The 13891-nt window shown below is 44.8% G+C and overlaps 1 protein-coding gene across 1 annotated transcript in view; it reads left to right on the top strand.

The window, feature by feature from the left end:
- Window positions 1-1363: 1363 nt before the first annotated feature.
- The window catches only part of SLC16A9 (solute carrier family 16 member 9), an 83042-nt gene continuing 70514 nt past the window's right edge, over window positions 1364-13891 (top strand). Inside the window, exon 1 of the mRNA XM_055589723.1 lies at window positions 1364-1754. The gene's annotated coding sequence lies outside the window, so the exon portion shown is untranslated. The remainder of the gene's footprint in view (window positions 1755-13891) is intronic.

Genomic DNA, 13891 nt, shown 5'->3' with positions numbered 1-13891 from the left:
CCCCACTGGGGCTTCCCTTGGTAGCTTGGCTGATAAAGAATCTGCCTGCAATGCATGAGACACAGAAGATGTGGATTCGATCCCTGGGTTGAGAAGATCCCCTGGAGGAGGCCATGGCAGCCCACTCCAGTATTCCTGCCTGGAGAATCCCATGGATAGAAGAACCTGGTGGGCTACAGTCTATGGGGTCACAAAGAGTAGCACAGGACTGAAGCAACTTAGCACGCAGGCATGCACTCTTCCCCATGACCTGAATAAAATTCAGTAAACTGCAGGGAAACGAATGGTGTGAGGCAAATAGATGAAATACTATTTTCCTATCTGTAAGAACACTCACCAACGTGGCCAGGGTCCACAGGTTTTGTTTTTTTGTTTTTTTGTTTTTTTTTGGAATTTTCATCTCATAGACTCTTTGATGCAGAAAAGATGAAACAGGGAGGCTAAGGAAGCGTATGCAGCTTCATTTGGACTTCAGAAACCAACCCTTGGCAAGGTGTAGAGTCTTTGTCTAGGTCAGAACTAGAGGAGATTCAGTGTATAAAGGAAATTTGCATCTCAGTGGTGGATGGTCACAGCCCTCTTTGAGAAGCTAGTAGAATGTATGGTGTCCCTTCTCAGAAATACCCATATATACAGGAACACAAAAGTTGCACATCGCTTTAGGAGGTTGCCATAGCTGGTAAGCACTAGATACCTACCTATGGACTGGCCCCAGTCCGCTGCGGCGACTGGAAATCTCAGCGCCATGCCTGTTACCTTTTAACTGAAGACAGGAGTGTATCTTTAGCGCAGCGCATCTGCCTTATAGACAGAACGTGCTCAGACGCAGCCTCTCTGCTTCAGCACACTTTTGCACTGCAGGGGCGCCCCCCTTTTGCTTGGAACTGTCACAAAGGACAGCACTTGGCATCCTCACTCCTCACTGCTCAGGAGCACCGACTCCTCAAAGTTCTGGTGCCCGTTTCTCTGGGATCGCTGCCAGCTCCGGCTAGGAGGGCGCCCGGCGGCCCAGGAGCCTGGGAGACCCGGGGGGCACTCGCACTCATCTCCACACTCGGGCTCGCTCCAAGTGCGCACGGTCCTGGACCGGCCGGCGCGAGCACGCGGTGGGCGGCGGGGGCGCAGCGGCGCCGGGGGACGCGCGAATGTGCGCACCGAGAGGGCGCCTGGCCGGCGGTGCCCAGCTCTCCCGCGGCTTCCGTGGCTTCGGGCCGGGCCGGGGCGGCGGCCCCCACACTGCCCTCCCTCCGCCCGGCCGCACTGGCCGGGCTGGGAGCCGCGAGAGCAAGAGCAGCGCCCCTACCGCCCGCTTTTCCACCTCCATCTCCTCTGCCTCCTCCTCCTTCCCCCAGCCACCCGCTCAGTCACAACCGGTTCAGACTGGCCAGGGTGCCCCGCAAAAGAGAGAGACCGGGGGGAAAACCACGAGAAATAACTTCCCAAGGAGAAGGAGGGCGAGAAGGTGGAGCCCACTGGAGGGGCCGGCTCTCTCCCTCCATGTGGCCGCCGCCGCCGCTGCCGCGGGGCTCGGCGGGGGCAGAGGGCGGCGGCTCCCGGGGCAGCCTGTAGCGGGACGAATTGCCCAATACTCCGGCAGGGGCCGGGGCCGGGGCCGAGGCCCCGGATAAATAGCCTCCCGGCAGGCCCGGAGCTGCCGGGGAGAGCGGCGGCCGCGGTTCTCCCCGCACCACCCGCCCGGGCAGTGCGCCCTGTGCTGCGCTCCGGAGACGCCGCTCACTGCGGCCGGTACCCAGGTAAAAAGCTGGAGCTCGCGGGGAGGGTCCGGGGGTCGGCGGTCCCCCGTCTGCTTCCCAGAGGCTAGGAGAAACTCTTCGGTCTCCGAGCGGCCGGAGACGGCGGGGGCGACGCTGTCATCTGGGGCCAAGCAGCTCGGAGCCGGTTTCTTGTTTGGAGTGTGTGCGGGGGAGCTGAGAGCCTCTTCGGGGTGTTCGCGCCCACCGCGTGACAACTCCCAACCCTTTGGTAGGGTGCTGCCCTGCAGCGGGCCAGTTTCCCCAGCGCTCTGAGGGCGGTATTGTGCACGGAGTTGGACGGGAGAGAGGGAGAAAGGAGGTCCTGTGCCCTCGGATTGAGCTCGGGTTAGAGATCTACGCCGGGGCTGCCAATGGCAGAGCAGGGTGGGAGTTGAGGGGGAAGTGACTCAGGTGAGCCCCTGTTTCCCAAGGGGCACGAGGCCTCCAAGTGCCCTGGTTGGGAGCTGGTGCACGCAGATGACCCCGGGAGGGTCGCACTGGGGCGCCCAAGGGTTCCAGGCGCGGCGCCAGCTTCAGCACCGCGGGGTCAGCTCGGGCGAGCGCAGGAGGCACGGGTGCCTCGGCCGCCTGGACACAGAGCCGGAACTTGCGAGGACCTGGTGTTTCACGCTGCATCTGTGGCTCACTCTAGGTAACCACCTCTAGCTTCAGGAGCTCCTAGAGGGTTCGGAGAGAAATAATAAACGCTTAAAAACTTGGTCATCAGAAGTAGATCAGTGCTTCTTAGGTTGCCATGTCTAATCCAGCCCAAAGCAATCAATATATCCTGGAGGTTAGGTAGGATTTACACTAAATAGACATACTACTTACACAGTAAGTTATTTAATATCTTGTGTTTTTGAATCAGTGTCTTGGGTCACAGTTAGTTTGGATGTATTTTTTTTAATCTTGAATTACCTGGATAGTAGCTCAGGTTGCAGGTGAGTTCCTCCCCTTCCCCGCCAAGTAGGATTTTCAGTTGTTCCAGCAAATCTGTTAATTTGGTATGTCCTAACAGTTTCGCAGATTTGAGTTGGTTTCAGCTATGAGAAATTGCTCTGGCTGGTTCAGGCAGAGGACCGAGGAAGCTCGACAAGATTCTGAAGAGAAAGCACCAATTATTCATTTCTAGGATTACACCTTCTTTTTAAATACCTTGTGGATCATAACAGGGTTATCCATGTCATTGCTAGAAAGAAATGTATTTCTTTTCAGGCCCTAGAAGTGGAAATTACATAATAAAATAGCTTAACCTGCAATTTTGCAATAACTCATACTTGTAGCAGCCCTGACTGCCCAAGAACACACTTCTCTGTTTCTTCCCTTTTGTGTGTGGGCAAGAGGGGGTAACAAGGACCCTTTTTCTCTGTGGGATGCCTATAGGAAAAGACAAAAGATACTCAGAGGTAGATCAGGACACTGGGAAGCCTTCTCTAATTTCTGACTGAGACTCTGAAAAGATGGTGGTGATATGTGCGTTGATTGGTGTCTGAATCTGTATCAAGGCAGAGCTTGGTGCTTTGGGTGTGGTTCTGGTCATAAAACTAGAGCAAGAGAATGACAATTAGATGTAGTTAGCTTTTCAAGCTTTATTTTCTCACCTGATACTTTGAGCCTGCAATTTTTTTAGTCTTTCTTGAGCGAGTCATTACTTGAACTTACTTCATACAATGCAATTGGGTATAGAAAGCCCGTGGGTAGGTACAAAAGAAACAATGTCTTGCTTGCTTAATTATTGCTTTACAGGCAAGTATCACCTAATGACTTTAATTTTAATTAAAGTTGGAGAGAATGCATATATTTTGAGCTAGCTGGCCTTTTCTTTGGGAGGTTCTTTGTAGACATTCGAGTGTTCCCTGCAGATAATGAGCTTGAAGTGTGACTTAAAACTGAGTTCAAGGAAAGAACACATGACCCCTGCCTTCAAAGCATTTAGTCTGGTGGGAAAGATAGGCCTGTTTATAAATATCTATAATACATGATAGTAAAAATGTAGTCATATGGCAGTGACATCAATAGTGTATGATTGAATGGCAGAGAGGTTCATTCAGGGTTAAGAAATGAGAAAAGTTGTGTGGTGGGTGTGGCATCTGAGCTAAGACTTGAAGAAGGAAGAGGATTTCCTTGATGCAAAGGAGGGCTGCTGGAACAAGCATGTTGCATGGAGATGTGCAAGTCTGGTGTGTTCAAAGGTAGCAGAGCAGTTTGGAATGGCTGGAGTCTGGAATTTTAGATAAGACTGGGAGGTAGAACGGGGCTAGATTATGGGGATGACAAGCCATGGTAAGAAATTAAAGGGTGATTGAACATTATTATTGTATTTATACTAACAGGGTTAACATCCTTCCCTGTAGTTTATTCCTTGAAGTTCAGTTTTGTGAGCGTCCCCTAATAAGTAAATGAACAAGATCTTAATAGCATTTACTTTCTATAGATGTGAAAGAGTAATGTGTTTTCAAGTAGATTTCAATGCTTTAATCAAATCCAACAATTATTTCCCCTGAATTTGCAATCTTGTGATACAACAACTTTTAGTTTGATTAAAACTTTGAATAGGAAAATACCCCCACTTTCCTGGGTCAATATGCAGAGTATAGTCACTTTCTGTTCACTGTTTCAATTATTGACAGTAATAATAATTGTTATTAATCTTTATTAAACATGACATAATAAGTGAGCTACATACCTTCTTTTATCTAGGGAGACATAATTTTAAACTTATTCTGAGAATTTCTTTTTGACCTCATTGCACAGCATGTGGTATCTTAGTTCCCTGACCAGGGATCAGTCTGAAGGCCCTGGCATTGGAAGTGCAGAGTCTTAACCACTGGACCACCAGGGAAGTCACATTGATCTCTTGATCTTGAGAATTTTAATAAGGTCACTCACCTAAGTAAATGGTAGAACCAGGTATTGAACCCAGGAAGTTTGTCTTGATAGCCCATTCTTTGGGCAGGGGCATAATGTATGTTAACTGTTATTCACAGTAATTAGAAATTGGGCCTGCTACCTGTAGAAGTTTTTCTCTGTTTTTCCTTTGCATCCTCATTTCTATCGTTTTAATTTTATTTTTTAATTTATATAATTGCCATATAAAATATTACTTTTAGGTGTACAACATGATGATTCTAAATATATATATACTGCAAATTGGTGACACAGTAAGTTTAATTAACATGCACCACCGTAGTTCTAATTTTTTCATGTGTCTGATGAGAACTTGAGGATTTCCCTGTAGCTCAGATGGTAAAGAATCTGCCTGCAAAGCAGGAGACCAGGGTTCGATCCCTGGGTTGGAAAGATCCTCTGGAGAAGGGAATGGCAATCCACTCCAGTATTTTCTCCTGGAGAATCCCATGGACAGAGAAGCCTGGTGGTCTACAATTCATGGGGTTGAAAAGAGTCGGACACTAACACACACAACACAATGAGAACTTTTAAAATCTACTCTTTTGGCGACTTTCAAATATATACCACAGTATGTTACAGTCACTGTACTGTACATTATCTGATTATTTTTACTTTATAGGTTCAGCGATGACCCGTATTTCAGTGTTTTAACACATCTTCAAACTTGTTTCTTAAATTAATCAGTCTATTTTGGGCTGTGCTGGGTCTTCATTGCTATGTGGGCTTTCTCTAGTTGCAGCAAGCAGGGGCTACTCTCTTGTTGCAGTGTGCAGGCTTCTCATTGCCGTGGCTTTTTTTTTTTTTTTTTTTACTTATTGCAGAAAAATGGGCAACAGGGGCTTCAGTAGTTTCTGCTTCCCAGGCTCTAGGGTACAGGTTCAATAGTTGTGGCGCATGGGCTTAGTTGCTCCAAAGCATGTGAGATCTTCCAGGATCAGGGATCAAACCTGTGTCTCCTGCATTAGCAGGCAGATTCTTCACCTCTGAGCCACCAAAGAAGCCTCATCTTCAAACTATTATATGATCTTGTGCTTTTATGACCCACTCAAAAGAAACTCTTAAGCTCTTTGAGAAGAGATGGGGTATGAGATGAGAAAAACTTTAGTGAATCTCACAGCCTTAAATACAAAGACGCAGTTCAGTTCAGTTGCTCAGTCGTGTCCGACTCTTTGCGACCCCATGAATCTCAGCACACCAGGCCTCCCTGTCTATCACCAACTCCCCGAGTTCACTCAAACTCATGTTCATCGAGTTGGTGATGCCATCCAGCCATCTCATCCTCTGTCGTCCCCTTCTCCTGCCCCCAATCCCTCCCAGCATCAGTCTTTTCCAATGAGTCAACTCTTCGCATGAGGTGGCCAAAGTACTGGAGAAGAAATCCCAGGGCTGATCTCCTTTAGAATGGATTGGTTGGATCTCCTTGCAGTCCAAGGGATTCTCAGGAGTCTTCTCCAACATCACAGTTCAAAAGCATCAATTCTTTGATGCTCAGCTTTCTTTATAGTCCAACTCTCACATCCATACATGACCACTGGAAAAAACCACAGCCTTGGCTAGACGGACCTTTGTTTGCAAAGTAATGTCTCTGCTTTTCAATATGCTATCTAGGTTGGTCATAACTTTCCTTCCAAGGAGTAAGCATCTTTTAATTTCATGGCTGCAGTCACCATCTGCAGTGATTTTGGAAAAAAAAAAAAAGTCTGACACTGTTTCCACTGTTTCCCATCTATTTGCCATGAAGTGATGGGACCGGATGCCATGATCTTCGTTTTCTGAATATTGAGCTTTAAGCCAACTTTTTCACTCTCCTCTTTCACTTTCATCAAAAGGCTTTTTAGTTCCTCTTCACTTTCTGCCATAAGGGTGGTGTCATCTGCATATCTGAGGTTATTGATATTTCTCCTGGCAATCTTGATTCCAGCTTGTGCTTCATCCAGCCCAGTGTTTCTCATGATGTACTCTGCATATAAGATAAATAAACAGGGTGACAATATACAGCCTTGACGTACTCCTTTTCCTATCTGGAACCAGTCTGTTGTTCCATGTCCAGTTCTAACTGTTGCTTCCTGACCTGCATACAGGTTTCTCAAGAGGCAGGTCAGGTGGTCTGGTATTCCCATCTCTTTCAGAATTTTCCACAGTTTATTGTGATCCACACAGTCAAAGGCTTTGGCATAGTCAATAAAGCAGAAATAGATGTTTTTCTGGAACTCTCTTGCTTTTTCCATGATCCAGCGGATGTTGACAATTTGATCTCTGGTTCCTCTGCCTTTTCTAAAACCAGCTTGAACATCAGGAAGTTCACGGTTCACATATTGCTGAGGCCTGGCTTGGAGAATTTTGAGCATTACTTTACTAGCGTGTGAGAAGAGTGCAATTGTGCCGTAGTCTGAGCATTCTTTGGCATTGCCTTTCTTTGGGATCGGAATGAAAACTGACCTTTTCCAGTCCTGTGGCCACTGCTGAGTTTTCCAAATTTGCTGGCATATTGAGTGCAGCACTTTCACAGCATCATCTTTCAGGATTTGAAATAGCTCCACTGGAATTCCATCACCTCCACTAGCTTTGTTTGTAGTGATGCTTTCTAAGGCCCCCTTGACTTCACATTCCAGGATGTCTGGCTCCAGATTTCTTGGAAGAGCATCAGTTTCATGTATTCTTTTCACTCTTCCCAGCAAATCCCCCACATGCACCAGATATTTTGGTATTTCAGCATCCTGTATATATTACCATGTGTCTTCAGAGTTTTTACTCTGAAAATTGTATAGGAAATCTACTAGTTTGTAGGTGACATGCTAAAGTATGTATTCAGGCAAAAGACTGGATTCTACATAATCATGTACAAGTTATACAAAACATGTACTAAGCAAAATGACACACCACTGGAGACAGCGTCATCAGAGTTTTCTTCACCAGAACTTCACTGCTACTCTTAATACTTGGACCCAGTTTTATGGGATATGGGTTGTATGGAATCAAGATAAGCTGAGACAAAAGCCTGGTAGCATAGGGAGCATGATAAATGCCTGTGATAAATGAAATGATGGTACCAACTCACATCCAAGTCTCTGGCCCTCACTTTGCCTATACTAACTCTGTTAAATCTCTAGATCTATCTTTTTGTTTGTTCTCAGACTCTGAATGGTTTATGAACTCTGCTATTTACTCTTCTGTTCCTGAGAGCAGGACTGGAAATAGGTGGCTTTTCACTGGATGGGTCAGTAAGGGGTCTTGAGATGCGTCTCTCCCCTAACAAAATATCTCTAAACCTCAGTTTCCTCGTGCTGTGCTGTCCTTAGTTGCTCAGTCGTGTCCAGGTCTTTGCGATTCCATGGACAGAGGAGCCTGGCTCCTGGATTCTCCAGGCAAGAATACTGGAGTGGGTTGCCATGCCCTCCTCCAGAGGATCTCCCCAACCCAGGGATCAAACCCAGGTCTCCTGCATTGCAGATGGATTCTTTACCTGCTGAGCTATCAGGGAAGCCCCAGTTTCCTCATCAGTTCAGTTCAGTCGCTCAGTCGTGTCCTAATCTTTGTGACCCCATGAATCACAGCACACCAGGCCTCCCTGTCCATCACCAACTCCCGGAGTTCACTCAGACTCACATCCATCGAGTCAGTGATGCCATCCAGCCATCTCATCCTCTGTCGTCCCCTTCTCCTCCTGCCACCAACCTCTCCCAGCATTAGAGTCTTTTCCAATGAGTCAACTCTTCACATGAGGTGGCCAAAGTACTGGAGTTTCAGCTTTAGCATCATTCCTTCCAAAGAAATCCCAGGGCTGATCTTCAGAATGGACTGGTTGGATCTCCTTGCAGTCCAAGGGACTCTCAAGAGTCTTCTCCAACACCACAGTTCAAAAGCATCAATTCTTCGGCTTTCAGCCTTCTTCACAGTCCAACTCTCACATCCATACATGACCACAGGAAAAACCATAGCCTTGACTAGACGGACCTTTGTTGGCAAAGTAATGTCTCTACTTTTTAATATGCTGTCTAGGTTGGTCATAACTTTTCTTCCAAGGAGTAAGCATCTGTTAATTTCATGGCTGCAGTCACCATCTGCAGTGATTTTGGAAAAAAAAAAAAATAAAGTCTGACACTGTTTCCACTGTTTCCCCATCTACTTGCCATGAAGTGATGGGACCAGATGCCATGATCTTCGTTTTCCGAATGTTGACTTTTAAGCCAACTTTTTTACTCTCCTCTTTCACCTTCATCAAGAGGCTTTTTAGTTCCTCTTCACTTTCTGCCATAAGGGTGGTGTCATCTGCATATCTGAGGTTATTGATATTTCCCCCAGCAATCTTGAATCCAGCTTGTGCTTCTTCCAGCCCAGCGTTTCTCATGATGTACTCTGCATATAAGTTAAATAAGCAGGGTGACAATATACAGCCTTGATGTACTCCTTTTCCTATTTGGAACCAGTCTGTTGTTCCATGTCCAGTTCTAACTGTTGCTTTCTGACCTGCATACAGGTTTCTCAAGAGGCAGATCAGGTGGTCTGGTATTCCCATCTCTTTCAGAATTTTCCACAGTTTATTGTGATCCACACAGTCAAAAAAGGCTTTGGCATAGTCAATAAAGCAGAAATAGATGTTTTTCTGGAACTCTCTTGCTTTTTCCATGATCCAGCGGATGTTGGCAATTTGATCTCTGGTTCCTCTGCCTTTTCTAAAACCAGCTTGAACAGAGGAAGAAATTGAGGAATTGTTAAGATTGTGGGCAGTAAGTTCTCTAGGTTCACCCGGGCTGACTGGCCTCTTAGAGCAGCAGACCAGGGTGGGAGGTGGGGAGAGCACAGGTGAAACTCCAAGACAAGTCAGCCTTGGTCCTGTGAAAGGGAGAGGAGGGAGTGGAAGGAGCTGGGGAGAACATGCCCATTCATGAGGGCTGGAGCTACCCAGTTCCAGCCAATTATTATGTAAGAACAAGAGCCCAGTGTTGCCAGATCTTCAAGAGAATCCGGAAATTCAGATTTTGATGGGAAAACATTGGCAATTCATTCAACATGGCTAAAAATAAAAGAAAATAAGAATTGGGCAGGCCAAACAAAACACCTCTAGAGATCAGATTTGGCTTTTTTGCCACTAATTTGCTAGATGACTTCCAAGCTTTCTTCTGGTTTCAGACTTCCATGATCCTGCACTCAGTCCATCTGATCTCTAACCCACTTCTTCTTTACTGACACATAGTCCAGTACTCACCGGATCTAAAGCATGATAACTTTGGAAGATCTCTTTGGTGAGTGCTGGACCATGATAGATTTATAAGGCCTTTAAGATCAAAGAATGCCCTTTTTCGATGGCCATGCTGTTGACATAATTCAGAGGCCCCGGCAGTTAATTGCTTGTGTTAATTATCCCTTTCAGGGACAGTTAGTTCGGTTTAATTCCAGGACCCAGAGCTGTTTCTCTAAATATTTTCCTTCCTGTTCTTTCTTCTCACTCAAATGTAAGAAGATAATGACAGCTGGAAAATAGATCCTGGTTTTCACTTGGACAAGGTGTATTTATAAGCTTAGTTTTTTCTTTTCTTTATTTATTTTTTGCCATGCTACTCAGCTTGCAGGATCTTAGTTCCCTGATTAGGGATGGAACCCAGACCCCTGGTCTTCGAAGCTTGAAGTCCAAACCACTGGATCGCCAGGGAATTCCCAACAGGCATCTTTACCTGAGCAAGAGTCTGCCCTGTAGTCTGTCTCTCTTCTTAGTCTGGGGATGTTCTTCAATTGCAACAAGGTGAATAAGTTAAGAGTTTGGCTCTTATGTGTTAATATGGAAGTTTAGGGGTTTTTTAAAAAGCATATTTATATGGATCCCCAAAAATAAAAATGAGAACAAAAGTAGTGGACTTGCATGTGATTCCAATCTCCAGTTCTTTTGAATAACTCATTCCTGGGGGAACAGTACAGTTCAATTCTATAATATAATATTTTTAAAGCAGAGTTTCATGAATGTGATGAGCTAAGATGTGTTCTTTGCTTTATGCTAATAAGCTGTTTTACAAACAAGTGGGCCAGCCTCTACCTGAAAAGCTCAGAGCAGATATTGAAACAGGAAGGAAGCATCTGAGTAAAGGAAGCCTGGCGTTTTCAGAGAAATCACAGAGCTTACTGGGACTGAGCTGACAGAGAGGACCAGAGGAAGGCTGTCAATGACAGTTCTGAGCCACACTTTGTCCTTGTCCCTTCTCCAGTGGTGAGTTGACCCTCCCTTGCACCTATGGGAGTTTGTCAGCCAACCCTGGATGTTTATCATTTAAAACAAACCTGAAAGAATCAGGTAATTGCCTGATCATTAAAGACATACCATCTGATCTTATACTGGTAACAATTTTGAATTTGAAAAGTCAACTCTATGTTTACCCATGTATTTGGCTAGCCTTTCAGGTTTAATGATGGAGGCAGGCTCTAAGCCCTTTGGAGGAAGGAACCACATCCACCTTCTGTCCACAACACCTTCCAGATACATTCATTTTCTTCAAAATACATTCATTTTCTTTGAAATAAACAAATACCTCCCAAATGTACTCAATTCTTTCTGTTGAATGAAAGCTGTATGGTTAATCATTTTGATATATGGAAGATTTAGGTCAGTAGGCTTTCTATGCATTCATTTATTCATTCATTTCATAAAGACCTATTGAGCCTTTACTATGTGCCAAGTGCAATTCTTAGTGCTAGGGATGCAGGATAATCTTGTTGGTTACATACCTAATGAATAATAATATATTGTGATAAATGTTGTAAGAACAAGATTGCCCAAATTATTGTGAGACCTTTGAGAAGGAATGACTAACTGTTGAAGGGTTTGGGTGGCATCAAATAAGAGGAGACATTTAGGCTAAGTCAAGAATTGATGCTTTTGAACTGTGGTGTTGGAGAAGACTCTTGAGAGTCCCTTGGACTGCAAGGAGATCCAACCAGTCAATAAAGGAAATCAGTCCTGAATATTCATTGGAAGGACTGATGCTGAAACTGAAGCTCCAATACTTTGGCCACGTGATGTGAAGAGCTGACTCATTGGAAAAGACGGTGATGCTGGGAAAGATTAAAGGCAGGAGGAGAAGGGGATGACAGAGGATGAGATGGTTGGGTGGCATCACTGACTCAATGGACATGAGTTTGAGCAAACTCTGGGAGATGGTGAAAGACAGGGAAGCCTGATGTGCTGCAGTCCATGGGGTTGCAAAGAGTTGGACACACCTGAGCAACTGAACAACTTGAAGCAGGAGTTTCATAAAGGATTACAGCTTTTCCAGCAGCTGGTGGGGAGTGAAGAGTCTAAGGCGTGCAAGAGGAGAGGAGCATGGTTTAAGGGATGAATCGTGACAGTGGTGTGAAGAGCCCAGGTTTTGGTAATCCTGCAGAGGTAGTTGGGGCTGAATTGTTGCAAATCTTTAGAGAAAATAGAAAGAATCAGGTAGCTAGCTGGGTATTGAAAGATCTAAATACCAAATGTCATATGAACAAAATACAGATTTGTAAAACCAGTTTTTATTTTTTATTTATAATTTTTTATAATTAAAAAATTTTATTTATATATTTTTGGTTGTGCTGAGTCTTTGTTGCTGCACAGGCTTTTCTCTGCAACTATGCAGAGAACAGGGGCTGCTCCCTAGTTGTGTTCGGGCTTCTCCTTGTGGTGGCTTCTCTCGTTGCAGAGCACAAACTGTAGGGCACATGGGCTTCAGTAGCTCCGGCTCCCAGGCTCTAGAGCACAGGCTCGATAGTTATGGCACACAGGATTAGTTGCTCCACGGCATGTGAGATCTTCCCAGATCAGGAATTGAACCTGTGTCTCCTGCATTGGCAAGGGGCTTCTTTACCCCTGAGCCACCTGGGAAACCCTATTTATAATTTTTGGATCACACTGTTCATTGATGCCTGGCTTGAATCTCCATGAGGGCAGGAATAATCATCTTTGATTTTCTTTTGCACTTAAAAGTTAAACATCACAGTAAGGACATTTTTCTTGTCTGGATGCATAGAAGCCAGAAAACATTGAGTTGAGGAATGATTAGGAGATGAGAAGGTGGAGGGGAGGGAGGTACTCATTCAAGTTTTTCTAAGAAAACCTTAGAACAGGCCACAACAGGAGCAGTATTGCTAAACATTTGCTCTGTGCCAAGTATCAACGCCTAGTATTTCATAGAGATTATTTCGTATGTTCCTCATAAAATTCTATGATGAAGGAGTTCTTCCTATCCTATTTTCATTTCATAGATGAAGAAACTGAGGTTTTTTACCTTGCTTAAATTCACATGGCTAATGCTGTGCTATTAATTGTGGTCTAACCTCAGCTAGGTACCCAGGTTGAACATGGACCCTTCTGGACTAGGGGCTTTCAGTGTTTTTGACTGTGACTCATAGTGAGATTTATTTTACAGCCCGACCCTGCCAGCAAACACAGGCGCACATGTAAACTGAAGCCAAGTCTCTCAAAGTAGTGCTCAGCCCTTAGCAGCGTGCAGGAGGGCTTATATTTGCTACTGTAACTGATTTTATTCTAGTCTGAATTTCAGTTTTTTAAACATTGCTGCTCACAGTGTGATTGATTGGATGACCGACGATGTACTACAGAGTTTGGACCACACCCCTCTAGCCTGCTGGCTACTTTATGTTGCTCCCTGAACTATAGCTTAATATCTTTTTCTATTAACATCAGCAAACATTTATTCAGTGCCTACTGTATGCAGAGATGTGGAAGGAACATAAGAACATATGGTATGTCTTGACCCCAAGGAATTTTCAGTGTAGTGAAGGGAAAGACAAGTAATGGCTAATTATAATGCAGACTAGCAAAAAAAAAAAAGAGAAGAGAGGCACAAGCCACATAGAGTGGCTTGTGGAACATAGGAATAATGATGGATGCTGGTAGTGTTTAGTAGTTGTGTGTGTGTGTGCTGCAAGAATGTTAAGAGACTTTTATGAAATAAATAGAAATGTCTTTGGTAAAGACTTTTAGGACTTAGGGCCAAAGGAGATCTGAAGACCACAGTATTCTGTGTATTATTCTCAAAGGTCCTTGAAATGGTCAAGCTATCATTATTATTATGTAGACATTAGTTTGTCCACTATAGGCCCTTGAAGGATGCTAGCATGTCCAGTTATGTTAAAGAGTAGCCATTAAAAAAAAGTTTAAGATAACTTCCCAAAGTAAAAGAATGCAAACTTACGAACCATTTATGAACCTCCATTAGGTGATCAATCCTAGGGTTAAATGG

Source organism: Bubalus kerabau, chromosome 1 (genome assembly GCF_029407905.1).
Source record: "Bubalus kerabau isolate K-KA32 ecotype Philippines breed swamp buffalo chromosome 1, PCC_UOA_SB_1v2, whole genome shotgun sequence".
NCBI classification, from domain to species: Eukaryota; Metazoa; Chordata; class Mammalia; order Artiodactyla; family Bovidae; genus Bubalus; species Bubalus kerabau.
Note: the sequence above shows the minus strand (reverse complement) of the source record. Positions and strands in the feature narration are given on the sequence as shown.